Source organism: Procambarus clarkii, chromosome 18 (assembly GCF_040958095.1).
Source record: "Procambarus clarkii isolate CNS0578487 chromosome 18, FALCON_Pclarkii_2.0, whole genome shotgun sequence".
NCBI lineage: Eukaryota > Metazoa > Arthropoda > Malacostraca > Decapoda > Cambaridae > Procambarus > Procambarus clarkii.
Genome location: NC_091167.1, coordinates 15,059,341 through 15,073,037, shown reverse-complemented (window position 1 = coordinate 15,073,037; position 13,697 = coordinate 15,059,341). Strand labels below are relative to the sequence as shown.

The following is a 13,697-nucleotide window of genomic DNA, read 5'->3' as shown; positions in this document are numbered from 1 at the left end:
GGGTGGGTGTAAGACAGGATGTCACTGATACACAAGTTTTCACTTTTAAGGCACCTTAAATATGAAGAGGTTGGAAATTAGCGTAGAGAGAGAGTGCTAGGGGAGTGTTAAGCCACACTGGCAGGCATGTTGCCACTACTAATATAGTTTACCTTTACACAGTGGTGGACAAGTATAGTCACTCACGTGACTTTGATGGACAATATGTTATTGCTCTCACGTTAATATGAAGGTTAGGGAGAGACACTATATAAATACACATATCTTGAGTTATCTTGAGATGATTTCGGGGCTTTTTTAGTGTCCCCGCGGCCCGGTCCTCGACCAGGCCTCCACCCCCAGGAAGCAGCCCGTGACAGCTGACTAACACCAAGGTACCTATTTTACTGCTAGGTAACAGGAGCATAGGGTGAAAGAAACTCTGCCCATTGTTTCTCGTCGGCGCCTGGGATCGAACCCAGGACCACAGGATCACAAGTCCAGCGTGCTGTCCGCTCGGCCGACCGGTGTTAAAAGGCAAATTTTTGGATGTAATCTACTTCCTTTCTTAAGGTTATGTATACAATGTCATACATTGTATACATCACCTTGAGAGAGGACTTGGCTCAGGCTTGGCTCAGGCTTGGGTACAAATATTACTGGGAATATGGGATAGATGTTCATGATAATGACACGAAGTGTAAACTATGTGGTATGTTAAGGTCTCACACCCTTGCCCATTATATTCTTGATTGTCCGTTGATTAATGTATATAGAAACACTGAGATAAGGACTGTTCCTGAACAAATAGCCTGGATGTGTCACAACGGAAAGGTTGATGATATTCTTGAGAGATATAAGAATTTTGCACCAAGATTGTAATATGTTGTTGAATTATCTGCAGGTGTCTTGCAAATTGTCTATACAGTATACCTAGGTCATAAAAGTAATTGTGTGTACGTCTGATAACATACTACTTGTGAGGGAGGAAATGTATATGTTTATCTCTCAGAATGTTTGGTAATATGTTTATTGTTTGTGATGTGTGTCTATGTATATATTAACACGTTGTACTGAATGGGGTGAGAATAGCTTGAGCTACCTCATCCCTTTGTGTGTATTTTACCTCAATAAACTTATTTCAATTTCAATTTCAATTTCAATTTCAATTCAATTGAGAGAGGATGTCATACATTGTATACATCACCATGAGGAAGGTTGAAAGTTACTTCCAAATAGTTGGGTTTTAATACACGTGTTCATATATTGTGTGTCTCCCTGACCTTGGGTTCAGGGGCTAGGGCTTCCTGACCTTGGGTTCAGGGGCTAGGGCTCCCTGACCTTGGGTTCAGGGGCTAGGGGCCTTGAAGTAACTTCCTCCACACCATAACTCCTCCAACACAGAGGGGGGAAGATGGCGGTCCCCCTCCACCTATAGTGCGCACTTTCCCCACCAATAATCACCCTCGTTGCTTATTTTTGAGATATTTTTTAGTAGTTTGATGTAGTGATAAAGTTAATGATGTGTCTGGCGTGTTAAATAATCTGTGGTGTGGTAAACAACACGGAAATAGCCTGGTATATTTACCTCCGCACGGATACTCCATCGACTGATTGTTTTCAAGGGGCGACACCATGAACTATTATGGTGTCAGTGTTTCGTGCATTGATTTTAAGCAAACTTAAAAACCTGTAATGTTGTTGTTGTTTAAGATTCGCTACTTGGGACAAAAAGTACCAAGTAGCACGGGCTATGGTGAGCCCGTAGTGGACATTTGTTTGAAAAGCCTATAAGTTGACCAATATAAAGACAAGAGGGTTTTAGAGGCAGCCCCAAGTGGACTTAGGTTACTGTGACACGGAAACCCAGTCTTATTAACCGTCGCTCCCTCAACACACAAGGTAGTTACGGTTGGGCTTGTTTCATAATGCTGTTCAAGGGTGGTGAATGGTCACCAGACAATGATCATTAACCCTTGGGAGGCAGCCGAGCCATAAAGATGTCTCAGAGAGCCATCTTGGCTCAACTTAGCCAACCCCGCCAGTTACTCCTGCTAAAAGCACTATAAAATATATTTACTATATCAAATGTTTAATTTCATAAAGTGAATGGTTATTAGTAAGACTTGTTTCATAGTTTAGTATAAACTATTTATTTAATGTGTGATACATATTAAAAGTAATTCTTTTGTCTCACTTTGTCGAAGGTTTTGGGTTATGGTTAAGTTAAGCCGCCCACTGTTGTGGGTGGTGGCCGCCCACTGTTGTGGGTGGTGGCCGCCCACTGTTGTGGGTGGTGGCCGCCCACTGTTGTGGGTGGTGGCCGCCCACTGTTGTGGGTGGTGGCCGCCCACTCACAATGCTCAAAGTGGAGGTCATCATCAACTCATAATGAGACTGTGAGGCACCTTCAGTGTCACTGAATATTAAAAGGCGCTAAATGAATGAAGAAAAGTTTCTCTAAAGGAAAAGAAATATTAAAAGTCACTGTGAATGTCAGTACGAGAACACAGGCACTTAAAGCGAGCGGCACCGAGGGCTTCAGATTCTCTAAGATTTTTATTGAGGGAGACATGATCACGAGATAGTCTGGGAAGCGAGTCACACACACCTGAACATCTGGACATTCCTCAAGGAGGCTCGTGACTGTACGAGAGACAATGCAGTTTGGTCAATAAGGAACAGAGCGACGTCCCATTAAGTGCTCGTAAGTAAAATGTGTCTGGCCAGCACGTAACCTCACCAGAGCCATTTCCCACCGTCCGTAATGGTTGTAAGAGGAAGGCCAAGGGGAACAGGCTACCATTAACAGCGTGAGCAGTTTGTTCCCTTTAACACTAGCACATCGCCCTTACCAATGGTCTTGTATCGAGGAATGAATGACTGGGTAAAACTCTGAATGAGGAATGACATTTTTTGGAAATAGGAGAAGTGTGGAGAGCCTCCTTAGCGACAGTGTCCGCACGCTCATTCAAATTGATATCATTATGGCCGGGAACCAGCACAACTCGACTGTCTAAAATCTACAAGATAAAAGCAACAGTCAACACTGGTTGTCGACGACCAAAGGATGCGTCGGGTAAAATGATTCCAGAGGCACGAGAGCACTGCGCTGGTCAACCACAGTGACGAAGGAACGTTGATATCAGAAACGCAGTTGAGGAAGAGCATAGAAAATACCATACAGTTCAACAATGAAGAGGCTAAACTCTAGAGGTAGCTTGTGGAGGCAGGCACCACATGTAAGCTTGGTCCGGTAAGATTTTGGAGTAGCCATCACCGTCGGCAGAGTTCGACCCATCACTGAATAAGGCAACAGAATGTGAGTGGGAATTTAAATGGAAAATGGCGTTTCTTAACAGTAGGAAGGGAGGAGGGGGGGGGGGGGGTGAGATCTTTTACCATGTTAGTCAAAGTCTTGTAAAACGTCGCAAGTTTGACCTTTGATGGTAGTTACTACCACTCACTTATGGTAAAGGTCGTGCTGCTGGAAGGAGCTTTTAAAGTTCCAACAACTACTAACACTATTGATTAATCAAACAACTATTCTAAAAAGGATAAAACACCAGTTTAAAAGGAACATTGAACAGAAAACTTAAACAGCGAAATTACGATGAACAATAATTAATATTTACATACACATAATTAAAAAAGTACTTTGAACTTGGCAAGCTCCTCAGTGAGCCTAAACAAGCGATTGAACCAGACAACATGGACACTCTTCCCTGGAAACACAAACCGAAACTGTCTCTATTTTCCGCTTGTTACAACTTGTAATAAAGTTGCTACAACTTGGCTTAACGTGTTAACGACGTATTAGAACGTTGTTACAATTTGCTATATTGGTGGTTATAACTGGTTAGATGGTGTTAAATTTCATTCGAACGTTGTACCAACGTCGTAGTTCCGGTGTGTGTTTGGCGGGTTATGACTCTAGAGTACTAAATGTACTAGAGAGCAGCGGACACCACACCCGGCGCCACCAACACCACCACACCCGGCGCCACCAACACCACCACACCCGGCGCCACCAGCACCACCACACCCGGCGCCACCAACACCACCACACCCGGCGCCACCAACACCACCACACCCGGCGCCACCAACACCACCACACCCGGCGCCACCAACACCACCACACCCGGCGCCACCAACACCACCACACCCGACGCCACCAACACCACCACACCCGGCGCCACCAACACCACCACACCCGGCGCCACCAACACCACCACACCCGACGCCACCAACACCACCACACCCGGCGCCACCAGCACCACCACAGCCGGCGCCACCAGCACCACCACACCACTGACTGCTCTGTCAGGTCTTGGGGGAGGAGCTGCACCACACTGACGCCAATCTACCGTTTTCTAAGACCACATCATCCTCACTATCTCTCTGTGATAAACACTGCCATACACCTACTTAAATAAGTATTAAATACATTAAACATTGCTAGATTAATATACTCATGTAATCATACTTCATACTCTGAAAATAATACACAATGAATAACATGAACATTTGGTACAACTGACTCTGCAAACCAATCTTGTCCAGCACAGGTAACTGTTACTCTCCCACTCTCTCTTAATTGTATAATACAACAGCCCTTAGATCCTAATACAAGGAACGATTTAATACAACAACATACTGCAACACAATATAATAAGATGAGAATATCATGACATAACAGTATGAAAGGAATCCAGGAATACCGACAACTGCAATACATAACGAAATAATAGTATTCATATGTATAACATAACTATGCAATGTGTATAGTTAGGCACCAGGTAAATTCCTGGTTCATAACAGGAGTAAACATGGAACAACACGAAGAGAAACATTGCAACCTCAAACTGACGGAAGACTTGTAAATGAGACATTGTTATTGAAATAGGACAGTGGTGAGAGGACACTATATAGGCCTACCGAATGGGCAACAGCCACAGCTCGACAAAAGTGAGAATGAGGATACTGAAGAGTTTCCTTGAGAGGTAGCGAAGGCAGTCACGATCCCGGTGACCCGGAAGCGACACGACGCCGGTTTCAACATACAAGCTGTGGGCAGAGGTCGAACACAAGGCACCAGACCTGAGGCACAGTCCAGCTTGGTGCAGACCATCAACACAACCAAGGGTCGAGGGAGAGGCAGAGGACTAAGGAGGCAAGTCCTGTTTACACTGCATGAGAGAAGAGTGCAAATAGAGGAGTGTGCGTCTATCAACGCCACAGAAAGTACTGGACAACACTCGAAGTAATGTAAGAGCCTTAGAGTATTTGACTCCGAGGTATGAGATATGGGGGTTGACCATGTCTCATACGAGCGTCAAAGATCACTCCCAAAAGTGAAGCCAAATCTTCATACAGAAGATTTGGGAATACAATAGAGCGACAATGGAAGACGAAGAATGACTTGCTTCCGAGTAAAAGTCATAGCACAAGATTTAGACACAGAGAACTTGAAGCCATAATTAATGGTCCAGGACGACACAGCATCAATCATAAGTTGGAGCCGCCGTTGGAGAAAAGAGGAGTCATCACCACCACGACAGAGATTCAGATCGTCAACAAAAAGGACCAAGAAAATGCCAGAGAGAAGGGAGGAAGTAAGTCCATTAAGGACAATGAGGAAAAGATTAGTGCTCAGAACACTAGCCTGGGGAACACTTTCGAATTGAAAGGAGGCAGAGAAGGTGGCATTAAGTCTCACTTTAAAGGATTGACGAGAGAGGAAGCTAAGAAGAGCAGGAGATTGCCACGAAGGCCAAAAGAATTAAGCTGGGACAAAATATTGTACCTCCAGGTGGTGTCATAAGCCTTTTCCAAGTTAAAAGAACAGCAACCTGGAGGACTTTGTGGTAAAGGCAGAACGAATGTAGCCCTCCACGTCCACTAAAACATCAGTCGTGCTGTGACACTTTAGAAAGCCAAATTGAGAGGGAAAGAGATAGTCTTAAGTGTTCTAGGAACCACACAAGACTAACATTGACCATATACTCGAGAAGCTTGCAGACGCAACTCGCCAGAACAATGGGACGAAAATCCTTAGGTCCCTCGAGTACCGGGTTTCCGAATACCAGAACAACCACTCAAGTGAGTCTTTGAGGGCTGACTACGTCTCCCAAATATGATTTTAAATATTCAGTAAATACTGAAAGTTACCCTGAGAGAGATGGTGAAGCATCTCATAATGAATGCCGTCAGAACCTAGCTGCTGCCGTAGAACTAGAGCGACACAGAGCAGAGAGCAGACTGGCGTTCCAATAGAGTGAAGTCTATCGGAACTCACCTCCAGCTCTGTTATATGGAAGGTGAAGTCCCTCACCTCCTCTGAACCGTGGAGGTGAGCGACTGGTGGTATGCCCGGAACATAGCAATCTTATGGCTTTATTTCCAGAGCTGAGGGAGTGGGGTGTCAACCCCACTCCCTCAGCTAGAGAGATAGGATCGGTGGATAGAGAGATAGGATAGGTGGAGAGATAGGATCTCCACTTCTTCCGTTTAACTACATGGATAAAGGAATCCATGCAGTTAAATGGATTCACCCGTCTATATGGGCCACCGCACTCCCCTTCCAAAACAAAATAAAAAATCTGAAGTCTGTGGGCGTTGTTGTCTTTCTCGGCTGCACGCTTACCTTGTATAGGACGAGCACAGTGCAAATTGCACTAGAGAACACAATTCCATGTGCTACGAGAGGCATAGCATGGAATAGAGAGGAGGGCAGTGTCCAATAAGGTGTCATGAAAAAGGAGGGCCCGAGAGAGAGGCAGATGGGATTGCTTGGAAAGACGAGTAAAGAGAGTGAAAAGATTCCAGTCCGCCTTTTCAAACTGCCACCAAGGGAATGAGAGAGGAGGGCGGTAAGAAAAGTGTATTATAAGGAGGGAGAAAAGGTCACTGCTATGGAGGTCATCGAGGACCTTCCACGACAGGTCTATATAAATGGAGGACGAGCAAAGGAAAAGATCATTACAGGAAAGGGTGCGAGTGTGCGAGTTAACGTGAGTCGTCTCTGCAGAATTCAGAAGAGACAATGGTGAATTGAGTACGAAAGGTTAGAGAAGGTGGCCTTGGGGACCGTCAGAACACCATCACCAGAGGGCATCCCGACTGTTACAATCACTCAAAAGTAGCACAGGCTTCCGCAATGAGTCCAAGAGGCAGCTAAGACCAGGAAGAGAAAGAGGAACATGTGACGGGACAAAAATGGAATGGATAGTGTAGCAGTTACCTATAAATATACGAGCGGCAAAAAAATAGACGTTCGACAGAAAAATATAAGAAACAAAGGGACCATTATTCTGAATCACACGAGCCGTAGAGTAAGGAGTCCCAGCAAAAACTGGAGGAGAGGATACAATGGCATAACTGGAAGTGACCAGGACGAGCACCAAGCATCGGCTCTTGGAGACAAATGATGAAAATTTGGATAACGGAAGATGGAGTTCAGAATAATTGACAAAGAAACTACAAATATTCCATTGAAGAATAGACATAGTAAAGAACAGAAGTCAAGAAAATAAAAATAAAGGAGAAAAACTAAGACAAAGAACACAGGTGACTAGAGAGAATGAGGAACAGGCACAGTGATGTCAGGGTGCTGACGTATCACAGGCAGAAAAGTTGGGAGATCGATGGGAAGGTTCAGAGGCGAACTGATGGGGTCTGGCGTGGGAGGAGGCACCGCGGAGGGCCTGGTGAAGGAGGGCGGGCGACCGACGGACACAACAGGAAACACTTCATCACAGAGTACCAGAGGCAGAATCAAGGGCGACAAAACTTCCATAGTTCTTCCATCAGCAGACTTACCGAGATGGGAGAAGAGCCAGGAACCTAAATAAAAATTAAACTGGGGGAGGGAGAGAAGCCTTCTTTCCCGCTGGGGAGAAAGAGGTGGGAGGAACCAGTTTTCAACCCATCCCTGGAAATGGGAGGGAGAGTGTAGAGAGTCAGTAGAGGTAGTCATAGACGAAGCCAGGTCTGGGCCCAATGTAGGGCTTTGGGGCCCGTCCTCCCATACTAGTCCGGCTTGGGCCCCTGGACCCCACCCCACGAGTCTGTCGAGAAATAAGATCAGAAGTTAACATGACAAATCACAGCTAAACACTTCGCTCTTCATTAGCCCCCCCCCCTAACTGGAGCCTACATGAGATGCACCAGAGCAAGCAACCTCAAGGGTAACCACAACAGAATACGAGGGTCACCATTACCTGGGCCGAACGGCACCCCTGCAGGGACCAATTGGAGTACCAACTCTAGGATGCCCACTTGACCCAAAGTCTAAGCAGATGAGCCGATTGGTTAAGGCAGGCCGCACTGAACCCCCTTCCCCATGGTGATGTCTCCGTCTCCCATCCCCCACTGGGTAGCCTCAACTCCCAGATGAAGGAACATGGGGGCGAGCACGGGTGCCCATACGCGACCATACATATGGGAAGGGATCATGCAGGTGCGTCGCCACAATGGGCAGAAGAGTGGACCGGCGCACTACCTCGCCTGCACCCCGACCAACAGCTCCCTCTGCCTTAACCATGAGGTTCATGGAGGTTGACCCACAAACCCCACCCACCCTCACATTCGCCTACAACCTACAACAATGATATATACCAATCACTGCGCTGTTAAACTCTTCCCAAACTCGTGAACACATTCCTTAACTAAAAGAACGTGCTGCTCCTGGGGTGTTTACTGCTATATCAGAAAGGAAAATAAAAATACCCTTATATATGTGGACAAATTTGTTGAGTTAGTTCCCCGACTTCCTGGTATTGACGCCGGGGAGCTGGGCGCGCGCCCGACCCGGATACAACGGGCACAATATATATTCTCCAAGTAAACATTTTAGGGGATTTAATTTAACAAACGATAAGATTAGTTTTGTAACGCACAGATGATACTTTATTTGTATGAGGTGGGGGGGGGGGGAGTCCCTGTAGCCTACAGTGAAGGTGGGTGGGTGGGGGGGAGTCCCTGTAGCCTACAGTGAAGGTGGGTGGGGGGGGGGGAGTCCCTGTAGCCTACAGTGAAGGTGGGTGGGGGGGGGGGGGGAGTCCCTGTAGCCTACAGTGAAGGTGGGTGGGGGGAGTCCCTGTAGCCTACAGTGAAGGTGGGTGGGGGGGGGGGGGGAGTCCCTGTAGCCTACAGTGAAGGTGGGTGGGGGGAGTCCCTGTAGCCTACAGTGAAGGTGGGTGGGGGGAGTCCCTGTAGCCTACAGTGAAGGTGGGTGGGGGGGGGGGGGAGTCCCTGTAGCCTACAGTGAAGGTGGGTGGGGGGGGGGGAGGAGTTACGCATTATCTGGCTATACAACCTCCAGTGAGCCGCCCACACGGGAGGAGGTAGCTATTAAGCACTTACTGGAGGTGTTATTAAGCACTTGACCACTGAAGGTGATTAAGATGCTTTTACAAGCTCAGGTTATATAGTTACATCACATACATTGTATATCAAAGTCATACATTGTATATCATCCCCGTCACGGCCCTTGTGGATTTGTTCATTTGATGCATCACGCTATTATGATTTCTGTGTGTAATACATTGTATAATTGAGACATTACATGGTCAATCTTGAGTACAAGTCCAATATATCATCAAGTGTTCCAGTACTCATATAGTAGTTACAGAGTTCATCATACCTTAGCCCAGGAGGGCGAAAGTCAGTCAATATGGGACATTCTACAATATAATGTTCAAGAGAGTGCATGTTTTCTCTTTCACAAAGTTGACACATTGTGTACTCGACATTTGGGTTTTGAGAAAGCTGCCAGATACGTCTATATTCCAGGCGTATTCTGGCCACTATAACATCACATTGCCGGGTGCTTGTTCTATTAGTCCCATATGTGAATGTCTCCTCACGATATCTATCATAATATTTAATGCTACAACTTTCAGGTCTTTGTGAATTTGTTAGGTCGGTGAGATCTTCATTAGATATTTGTTTAAGTATTCTCTTTGTCACTGCTAATGAAACACCCATATCAATTTCTACCACTGGTTTTCTACAGGCTGTCTTAGCAAGCATATCAACAGTGTCATGCCTTGAGGTGCCAACATGTGATGGTATCCACAGAAATGCAGTATTTGGAGCTTTCACAGAAACCTTTGCAGAGAAATTAATTCTTGGACAGTGAGATCTGGATACCAGGATATAATCTACACAGGTGTGATATGGTAAATAGGTTACATGGAGGAGTGGGTCTGTATATTAGGGAAGACCTTGCACGCTCGGAGCTCTTTATCGCTACAAATGAGGTGGTAGAGGTACTGGGATTAAAAATAGAGGAAATAAAGTTAGTAATTATTCTACTATACATACCGCCAGATGCAACGGTTGAGGAATTTGCAGAACAGATAAACAAAATAGAGAATAGCTTGATAATTTGGCGAACCCGATACCTGAAATTATCTTTCTAGGTGACTTCAACTTGCCTAATCTAAGATGGAGAATAGCTATCAATAATATTATACCAGGAAATCTATCAGGACATAACCAACCACAGATTAGAGAACTACTTAGATTCTGTGACAAATCTTCACTCAACCAGCAGACATCAGAGCCAACTAGAAACGAACATATTCTAGATCTGGTCTTCACAAACAATGAAGACATAATCAGGAACATTACGATATCAGATACCACATACTCAGATCACAAGCTCATTGAAGTGCAAACGACCATCAATACCCAGAATAGACCTGAAACGTTGATAAAGCGAGAGGGGTTATTCAGTAAATTCAATTTTAATATTAAAAGGATTGACTGGGAGACAATAAACAGGGAACTTACAAACATTCCATTGGAACCTGTTCTAAGTAATAACAATTCTACACAAGGAATAGAAAAACTAACTTCGGAAGCAGATGAAGTCTGTCTGAAACATGTTCCTTTGAGAAAAACCAGAAAGAGGTCCAATGTAGAAAGAGAACGCAGACGACATTACAAAAGAAGGAAAGAATAACGGAAATACTTAAGCAGACACGAGTTTCCCAACAAAGAAGGAATAATTTAAAGAGGGAGATTGAACTAATCGAACAGAGACTGAAGCATTCCTATCAGACTGAAGAAAGGCAACTAGAACAGAAAGCAATTCAAGAAATAAAGAAAAACACAAAATATTTCTTCACATATGCGAAATCAAAAGCAAAAACCATTGCCAGTATTGGACCTATTCGTACAAGTGAAGGTTCATACACGGAGGATGACAAAGAAATTAGTGAAATCCTAAAAAAGCAGTATGAGGACATGTTTAGCACTCCAATAAACAACATGAAAGTGGAAGATCCAGACAATTTCTTTATGCGGGATATTCAAACACCTGTAAATATAACTGATATCAACACGAGCGTGGCAGATTTTGAAAGAGAAATTGAAAACATGCCCATGCACTCGGCCCCAGGTCCAGATTCATGGCATTCAATATTTATAAAGAAATGCAAAGTGCCAGTAGCACAGGCACTCAGTATAGTGTGGAGGAAGAGCTTGGACACGGGGGAGATACCTGATGCGCTTAAAGTAGCAGACATAGCCCCTCTACACAAGGGAGGGAGCAAAGCATTGGCAAAGAATTATAGACCAGTTGCACTAACGTCCCACATAATAAAAGTATTTGAGAGAGTGATAAGGAGTCAGGTCACTGTTACGAACCCGGATCCAACGTCCGAGCAAGGAGCAGTGACAACCACGCCATCTGTGGGTCAGCTCCCGAAACCCCTGCCAAACGGACGACGACACCTAGTGAGGACAGCGTGTACTGGCCTCGAGGACCAGTTTCCAGTCTGGTTCAGCGCTCAACACCGCCGCCCCTGACCTCTGGTGAGGTGGTGCTCCGACGACAGCGCCATCTATGGACTGGATACGTCAGGTGTTTGCGCCCGAGCCCGTAAGTGAGATGTATTAGTGTCCCGGTTATTGATGACGTGTCTGTTTACAGAGTCGACCTGGGACCGCTGTGTTGAAGGTTGAGTCAGTCTACCCGAGGCAGCCAGTCTCCATACTGTGAAGTTTGCTGCAGCTGTTGTGACGTCGTCCCCCCGGAAGAACACTGTGGTGTGTTAGCCTGCCAGTGGAGTGGCAGTGAAAGGATTTACCCGGGACCGACTGTTGGAGACGATAATCCACTGGGGTATTGAGGACAGGAGGGTGATTTGTGATATCACACGAGACTCCTGTCTAGGGCGTACCCCATTTATCGTTCGTGGAGTGGCCGTACCAGCCTTGGTGGCTCAGTACCTGCCAGCAGACCTGCTGGACGTGTGGTTGACGGCCTCCACGACGGTGCCCCCAGTGGACCTGTGTTTTGGCTGACCTGTGGCCAGGGTAGGCTCGGCTTTCTCAGAAGACACGTCTTGAGGCCACGAAGAAAGCACCGCGGACTCAGCACCTAGCTTCTTGATCAAGAGTCTTCAGCAGAAGACTAGATTGTGCATGATCCCCTTGTAAAGTGTTAATACCCCTCCCCCTTGTGTACTCTTTTATTCTATATATTTAATCGGTGATGGTGAACATTATAATATTAAGTTCTTAACTTTCTTTCCCTACTCCCTTTTAAGTTACTTGCGTCACGGATCTCATCCCTTGATAGCCACTACTGGCTTGGGAACGGATACATATATCTGACTCTAACAACATCAGAGTGAGAACCCCGTTGCGTCCCGAGAGGGCCGTAACAGTCACAAGTTTCATGGGGACCAATGACCTCCACAACCCAGGCCAACATGGATTTCGAGCAGGAAGATCATGCCTCTCACAGCTACTTGACCACTACGACAGTCACTGAGGCATTAGAAGGAAAACAGACTGCTGATGTGGTATACGCGAACTTCACAAGGCATTCGATAAATGTGACCATGGAGTGATAGCACACAAAATGAGGTCAATGGGAATAACTGATAAAGTAGGACGCTGGATACTCAGTTTTCTGTCGAACAGAACACAAAGAGTAACAGTCAACCATATAAAATTGAGTCCAAGGGCAGTTAAAAGCTCTGTACCTCAAGGTACATTCCTTGCACCACTGCTGTTCCTTATTCTCATATCAGATATAGACTAAAATACAAGTCACAGCTTTGTATCATCCTTTGCAGATGATACAAAAATCAGCATGAAAATTACCTCTGCTGAAGCCATTGATAAACTACAAACAGATATTAATAAAGTTTTCGACTGGGCAACAGAAAATAACATGATGTTTAACAGTGATAAATTCCAGTACTCAGGTACGGTAAAAATGAGGACCTTAAACATAATACAGGGTACAAAACACAATCAAATGTGCCCATAGTAGGAAAAAGCATGTAAAGGATTTGGGAATAATGATGTCTGACGACCTAACGTTTAGGGAGCATAACCAACCAAATATTGCGACAGCCAGAAAAATGATCTGATGGATTACGAGAACTTTCACATCCAGGGATCCCATCACAATGGTTGTACTATAGAAATCACTTGTGTTGTCCCGTCCTGAGTACTGTTCAGTACTCACTTCCCCATTCAGAGCAGGGGAGATTGCTGAAATAGAGGGAATACAGAGAACATATACGGCACGCATAGACGCGATAAAGCACCTAAATTATTGGGATCGTCTCAAAGCTCTTCAAATGTACTCACTAGAAATCAGATGAGAGAGATATCAAATAATATACACCTGGAAAATACTGGAGGGTCAGGTCCCAAATCTACACAGTAAAAATAACAACATACTTGAG

The 13,697-nt window shown here is 45.3% G+C and overlaps 1 protein-coding gene across 5 annotated transcripts in view; it reads left to right on the top strand.

Moving 5' to 3' along the window:
• LOC123754481 (TWiK family of potassium channels protein 7) overlaps window positions 1–13,697 on the top strand; it is a 386,952-nt gene that overhangs the window by 169,964 nt on the left and 203,291 nt on the right. The window lies entirely within an intron of this gene.